The sequence below is a fragment of the Cyprinus carpio genome, chromosome B9 (genome assembly GCF_018340385.1).
Source record: "Cyprinus carpio isolate SPL01 chromosome B9, ASM1834038v1, whole genome shotgun sequence".
Lineage (NCBI taxonomy): Eukaryota > Metazoa > Chordata > Actinopteri > Cypriniformes > Cyprinidae > Cyprinus > Cyprinus carpio.
In genome coordinates this window covers 27,683,458-27,690,835 of record NC_056605.1, presented here as the reverse complement: position 1 = coordinate 27,690,835, position 7,378 = coordinate 27,683,458, and the positions used below count along the sequence as shown (strand labels likewise).

The 7,378-nt window shown below is 34.3% G+C and overlaps 1 pseudogene; it reads left to right on the top strand.

Annotated features, from left to right (window-relative positions):
* The first annotated feature begins 392 nt into the window (after positions 1 to 392).
* On the top strand, positions 393 to 3,202 carry LOC122138357 (annotated as a pseudogene).
* Positions 3,203 to 7,378: the final 4,176 nt, after the last annotated feature.

Sequence of the window (7,378 nt, the reverse complement as noted above, 5' to 3'; positions counted from 1 at the left end):
ACTGTAACTGTAACTATTATTATTAGAATATCAAACGAAACTTTACTTCAGTTTGTTATTGCTTAATCAGATATTATTGTCTGTAAAGGACCGAGTCGTATTTCTCATTAACTAATCATAAGTTAAAATAAGTTATGCAAGTTAAATTTATAGAAAGTGATGAGTTTCTCAAATTAAAAATGCCCTGTAATAGTCGTGTGACCATTTTTCACCCTCCGTTGCTGAGCAAAGCAAATTTTGCAAGCACTTTTGTCCAGTTGAACACCCCTGTAATCTATTTAACAGAATGTCACGCAATGTCCAGTAAGGTTTGGAACCCAACCTTAAAACAGTCGAATAAACAGAGCATTAGTCACGTTTGACTTCCCCTTTTTATCCTCTCTGTTTTTCTCTCAGGACACATAACACATACGATAATCATGCAGCACTGGATGATCTGCGTATTACTTTTCTTTCTTGCGTTCTGTGGCGTCTCCTACTCAAGGAAAAAAAAGACAGTCCAAACTCTGTCCGAGAGGTATCAGATCAAGTGCATGCACATAAACAGACCCAAATAAGATTCATTTTGATCTAATGCTATGGAAAACTGATCACAGAAAAATGTCAAGAATTTCCTTTTCAGGTTGGGGCGATGATATCAGTTGGGTTCAGACGTATGAAGAAGGACTGTCTAAAGCGTTGAAGGTACCTTAAGATTGCATCAATGCCATTCTCGCCTTGTTGTGCTTGCATGATCAGATTTTTAATATCGGTTTTTTTTTATCTGTTTTTATCATAAGTAAGAAGCCCCTGATCATTTCATTCCTCATTTGGAAGGACGCATCCGCCTGACGTAAGGTTTCATCTTTGCACATTCTTATCATGATCTGTTAATGAAATAATATAGATGAATTCTTCTTGTCATTGCTCCATGTTAAAGTGTTTCCAATAAATAGTTAACCCAAAGTAACAGGTTCAGACACGTATAGTAAAGTAACAGATTGCGCTGTGTCAGCGCTTTAATCAGGGGAGTTTTTCAAGATGCCATTGATTCCCAAAATCGCATAGATCCATGAATTGAGGGAATCCCATCAATTAAAAATAACAACAAAATAATGAATATTAAATTTAAAATATAATGTAAATAGATATATTTATATTTATTTCAATATTATTATAGAAAATATTCGTTTTTGTCATGTTTGTCTAAAATCGAATTTTTTTTATTTATCAATTTTATTCTTGTAATTATATATATATATATATATATTATTATTAACATTATTATTATTATTATTATTAGTACGTATTGTTATTTATGTTCAGTTTTTACAATGTTTTTCAAACCCTGGTTTAAATCACACAATCCACGAAAGTAACAGTGTTTGATTTGGAATTGCATGTTTGCATAAAATGCTATTGGATGTCAATGTATTAATCTCTTTCTGTACTCTATTTGCTTTCTTTTAGCTCTGAAAAAGGCTTTTGCTGAACATCAAACTATTCAAAGGCTGGCCAATGTCAGATTTCATCATGCTCAACTTAGAGGGTACAGTTATTATTATAATTATTATTGTTTATTATTATATAAAGTCAGCATCAGCATCAGCAGACATTGAAATGAGAAATGTATCTGAAAATGTAGGAACAAGCTAATGGATCGCTGGATTGTGTTTTTCAGCATGAGACCACCGATACTAACTTGAACGCCTGATGGCTTCTATGTCCCCAGGATCTTGTTTTGTTGGTGAGTTTTCACATATTTCCTGATAAACTGTTCAGGTGTAAGTTTACTGAAGTTGGGGATTAACAGATCATATTTGTATAATCGTAACTCTGTAATTAATGGGTTTTTTCAATAGCGAGAAGCAAAAATATTGTGGTGTCATTAGGACAGTGCACAGTCTCTGAAAGCAAAAATTTAAAAGTTTAGAAATAATTCCGATTCAGTTTTATTGATTTTTGAGGCAAGAAGACTATCATGCTTACCAAAGCTGCCTTTATTTGATGCATATATTTTACAATTGTAAAATATTATTACAATTTAAAATAGCTGTCTTTTATTATAAAAAAATTTCAAATGTAATTTATTTCTATGATGGCAAAATTGAATTTTAACCATTACTCCAGTCTTCAGGTGTCAAATGAGGAAATTAATATTTTTTTTATTTAACTAGGACATGTTTAATTACAAAGACATTTGTAATGTTGTTACACTTTATAATAAGGTTCCATTTGTAAACTATATTTAATGCATTAGCTAACATTAACTAACAATGGGCATTGTTACAGCAGTAGTTATTCATCTTTGTTAACGGTAGTTGAAAAAATATATATAACTGTTCTTTGTTCGTTCATGTTAGAATTATGTTGTATCATTAATAGATACACTGTTTAAATACATTTAAATATGTATTAGTAAATGTTGGAATCAACATTAACTAAGATTATATAAATGCTTTAGAAGTATTTTTCATTGTTAGTTAATGTTAATGAATGTAGTTAACTAATGTTAACAAATGAAACCCTAATTGTAAGTGCTACCGATTTTTATTTGTAATAAATACATAAGTTTATAAGTTCATCAAAGAATCCTGAAACACTGTACATCATGATCTGAACAAAAAATAGTAAAGCAGCACAACCATTTTCACATTGATAATGATTCAGCATTGGTTAGAATATGACATATATATATTAAGCCTCTTTGTTGCATTGCCTTTAAAATCTGGTAGCCCTTGTTTCATATTCTCTATGTAAAAAAATATCATTTGAATTATTTTTTTGGGTTTTGTGAGATTCACTCTTCTCCCTCTTCTCTCCTCTTCCACCCAGATCCGTCACTGACTGTGCGAGCTGACATTGCTGGAAAATACGCCAACCGAATGTACACGTACGAGCAGAGCGACGTGGACTTCTGTGAGTGTCTCTCTGTCTAATGAGCTCCGCTGAGAGGCTCCAGCTCTATATTGTCAAGATCTTTCTGACTCGCAGCAGCAGAACCGAGCTGTTCATTTGTTTATTCACACTCAACACATTCTCTTCTACTTTATATGCATGGCAGTGTGCTAATGTTGATAATGAATATTTGATTTACTGCGGTCATTAGTTAGTCATGTCCTTTCCTATATCTTTTTCTTTGTGCGCAGTGGCAGAGAACATGATGAAAGCCAAGATCCTGCTCAAGGATGAACACGAGGATCATGATGATCTTGATGGATAGATGACAGCTTACCCTCTTTTTAAGACTTGTACACAACATACAGGTTTTTCTTTGTGCAACTAACACTATTTAACTTTGAATAAAGTCTGTTAGTTGTAGTAATGTTTCTGTGTGCATTCCTTTAACAGCAATAAATTGTGCAAAGGTATGAAGGGAGAGGGAACGTAGGCTATGCGGGGAAACAGTCAGGGTTTATTTTTGCCTCTGGCAACACTTGAGGCCCTTTAGACAACATCCAGGTGAAATGAAGCGATCTCTACTTGAATGGGATCAGCAGGAATAAACAGTTTCTTGAGTCCGCATTATCTAGTATGCAAGGCAAATCCATCCTCCATCATACAAAGATTCCAGAGGCCTAACTTGTCTGTGATTTGGTAAAAAGGACAAGGAAGCAAAATAAATCAATGTTTGAGCGGCAAAGAGAAAGATGCAAAGATCTCCATTATTCAGTGCCACAGAGTTAAACACAGATTGCAAAACACCTGTGTACAGCGAAGTGCCATTTCAGACCTTCAATTTAATGCTCTTAATGAGCATAAGCGGCCAAGTAAATTACCAAGCATACTATATCATTTTTACTAAATTTATTCCCATTAATATTTAAAAAAAAAAACACATTCATTTTAAAAAAGACTTTCAGCAGATAAATATTCAAAAATGACTGCCCAAAAAAACCATATAAGATTTTGTGTAATTTCCAATTTCTGTGCAAGTAAAAAAAAATGTGAGTTATAAAATCACTTGGTGGAGGTGGGGGGTACAATTATACCGCAATACTTGAAAACAAACTGAAAAAAAAGTTTGATGCACAAACAAGACACGCAATTTCTTTCCGATTTCAGGCTTCCTTCCTAAACCAAAACTATGCAAAAAAAAAACACCGCTACAAACCACTGATTTAAAAGCAAGTAAAAGCAAGCAAAATAAAATTAATTCATGGATGTAATTAAAATAAATTTTGGGTTGGGGATAAATGGGGGGGACAGGGGGACAGCGGGGGGGGGGGCCCCAGACAGGACAGATAAGGGGACACCCCAGGCATACAGCGGGGGACAGATAGGACAGATAGGGGGGAAGTAGATTAGAATAAGATTAAAGATAGCATAGATAGGATAAAGATAGATAGATAGGATAGATAGATAGATAGATAGATAAGATAATTATAAAAATTAGGGAAAAAAAAAAAAAAAATCAAAAATTGCAAAACTGGGGGACAAAAAAACAACAAAAAAATTGCCAAATCGGTGGGGCTTTTTCTTTCGGTTCCTGGTTGGCTGTCTATGTTCTTTAAAAAAAATAACCGCTGAACCAAAAAAATCAAAACAAACTTTGTAGTTTTTCCGTTACTGCGAGCACATTGGTCTGGAGCCTACAATAAGAGTGCTTCCAAAAAAAAAGGTCAAATATCTTGTAATGTTAGGACTAACGGTTAGAAATAGCATGTAAATATAACTACTTTTGGACTCCTTTTACTACTCTGTGAAGTTATTAGTTAAACCACACCAACAGCATCTAAAACAAAAAGGCTCTTCTGCCAAAACAATGGCATTTAATTGCCATGGCAGTATGATCTGTCATGAGGGGTGCTTGAAAGCGCTTCAGGAAACCACGGCTGGGGGGAACCAAAAAATTTCAAAAACAGGATTTTGAAAAAAAAAGCAGAAATTTTATGGGGGAACTATTGAGTTCCAGGAGGTTGCTGAGTGTGCTGAATGAAGGGGAGGGGACAGGTGAAGGAGACCTAAAAATTCCTGTGGCCATCCTCCCGATGCGTCACGGAGAGTTAAATGGAAGCGAAGCAGGATGGGTCATTTTTTTCTTCCTCCCAGGGAACAGAGTTGAATTTATTGCTGAAAAAACGGCCTGGTTACAACTCTGAACTGAACAGGGGCCCGCATGGTTGGTCACCCCCCACACAAGGGGGGGGGGGGGACGCAGGAACCAGTGCCTTATTAAACGCCCAACAGATGAGGGGCAACACACCCTCTTTTTTCCACCCTCACCCCAATTAAGGGGGTAACTGCCAAGCTCTAGGAAGGCTGGCTTGTCCAATACCCAAAACACACCAACACACCACACACCCACACACTAACAACACCCACACACCCAACCCACACACCACCACCACACACAAACACACCACACCACACACAAACACTCACACACCACACAGGGGGGGAGTAAACCCTTGACCCAAAAAGGGACCAAGCAAGGGGGATTTGGGTCAGGGTCAAACCCAAAGAAATAATGCTCACAAATAAATAAATGTTTGTTAAGTTAGATAATTTTAAAAGTATTATATCAAAAAAAAATCAAATTAAATAAATAACTCATTATTTTTTATTTTTTTTGTGATTTTCTGGATATATATATATATATATGTATAGTATAATATATATATAATATATATATATGATATATATGGGTTTGTGCGTGTGTGTGGGTGTGTGGGTGTGGTAGATCCATATATATATGAATATATATATATATATATATATATATATGTGTGTGTGTGTGTTTGTGTGGTGTGGTTGGTGGTTGTGTGTGGTTGTGTGGTGTTGTAGATTAATATAAGATTGTAAAAAGCTGGAAACAAGGCAGTGTAGTCAGAAAAACTGTAAATAAAAAAAAATATATAATTTATTATAGATGTTTTATTGGGGCATTTTCCAGGGCCATAAAAAAAATTTGCAATTTTATTTTCTCTTTATTCACGATATTTCCCACCTAAAACAAAGAAATCACTTAAAACCTCCCAATTTATAATTATAACCAGCAACCACACGCAAAAGGTCGGGGGGTCAATTAAAAATTTGTAAGAAAACAAAAAAAAATTTAAATTACTTTTATTAAAGGAGGGGGGGAACACATGTTTCATTTATTTCAAAAAAAAAAAAATTGACATTTCAAGGGACATTTATCATATTACAACAAAAGATTTATTAATTTTTGGGAAATAAAAAATTTCGTTCTTTTTAACTAAAGGGGCAAAAAAAAACAGTTTTTAAAAACATTGATGATTAAAATTAATTAATGTTTTTCTTCAAAATCAGATAATGATTAAATTGTAAAACCTATAATTAAATATAGAAAAGGGGTTGGTTTTAAAACTGGAAAATAAATTTATTAACGCAAACATTTACTGTTGTTACCTTAATTCCTAAAAAAAAAAAAAATAAAATAAATAAAAAAAATAAATTTTGAAAAAAAATTCTTCCAGGAAGACTTCATTCAAAAAAAAAAAACACATTTAAGACCGGCAAACTGTTGACAAAAAATAAAAACTGGTCTAAACGGGGGCCAAAAAAAAAAAAAAATAAAAAAAAATTCAAAAATACATAAATAATTATTCTTCTTGTTAGGACAACAAAATGTCTGTTTACTTCAGAAGGAAAGACTGCACATTTAAAAATTGTACTTTAAAAAAGCCTAAAAAAAACGTCCAATTTTTTTGATGTTTGGTATCTTCAAGGGGGGAGGTATTTACCCAATTTTTCCTGATTATTTCCAGTGGTTTTCTTTTGAATGTAGGATCCCCAAAAAATATTATTCGGGAAGTATCCTGAAGGGAGGGCAAGGAGAAGAATTAAATTACAATAAAAAAAATAAACTTAACAACAAATACAATGCATGATAAAACAAAGTGGACAACAAATTAAAAGGGGTTCGGTGTCCGAACAGGAGGAAAAAACCAAAAACCCATTCAGCAAGTCCGCCGGTTGCCTTAAAGTCTTAATTCCTCAACCGCCGGAAAAAGAAATGATGTTCATGGTCGCTTCGCATGCCTGGATACAACAAAAAAAAAAAACGCCCAAGGGGGGATTCTTGTGGGGAAACCTGCTGTATTGGCTCAAATCACAACCAGCACCCATCTTTTCAAAAAAAAAAAAAAAAAACAAAACTGAAATGGTCTCAAACAAACCAGCACTCCCCACAAACAGTAACAGTTCAAGACGAAGCCCATGCGTTTTCATATTCAACTGGCAGCTGCTCTCAACTGGGCTCTGGCTGTGATAATTAAGTACACAAGCACCAACTCAGGAAAAAAAAAAACTGTTGTTGTACTATTTGTGGAAAAGTGTTATTCTTCCCGAAGGGGCCATATCAAAATCATTTTCCAAATTAATTTTTCGCCTTGTGGAACTATTTCATTTCACCGGTGAGAGGGGGGGGACA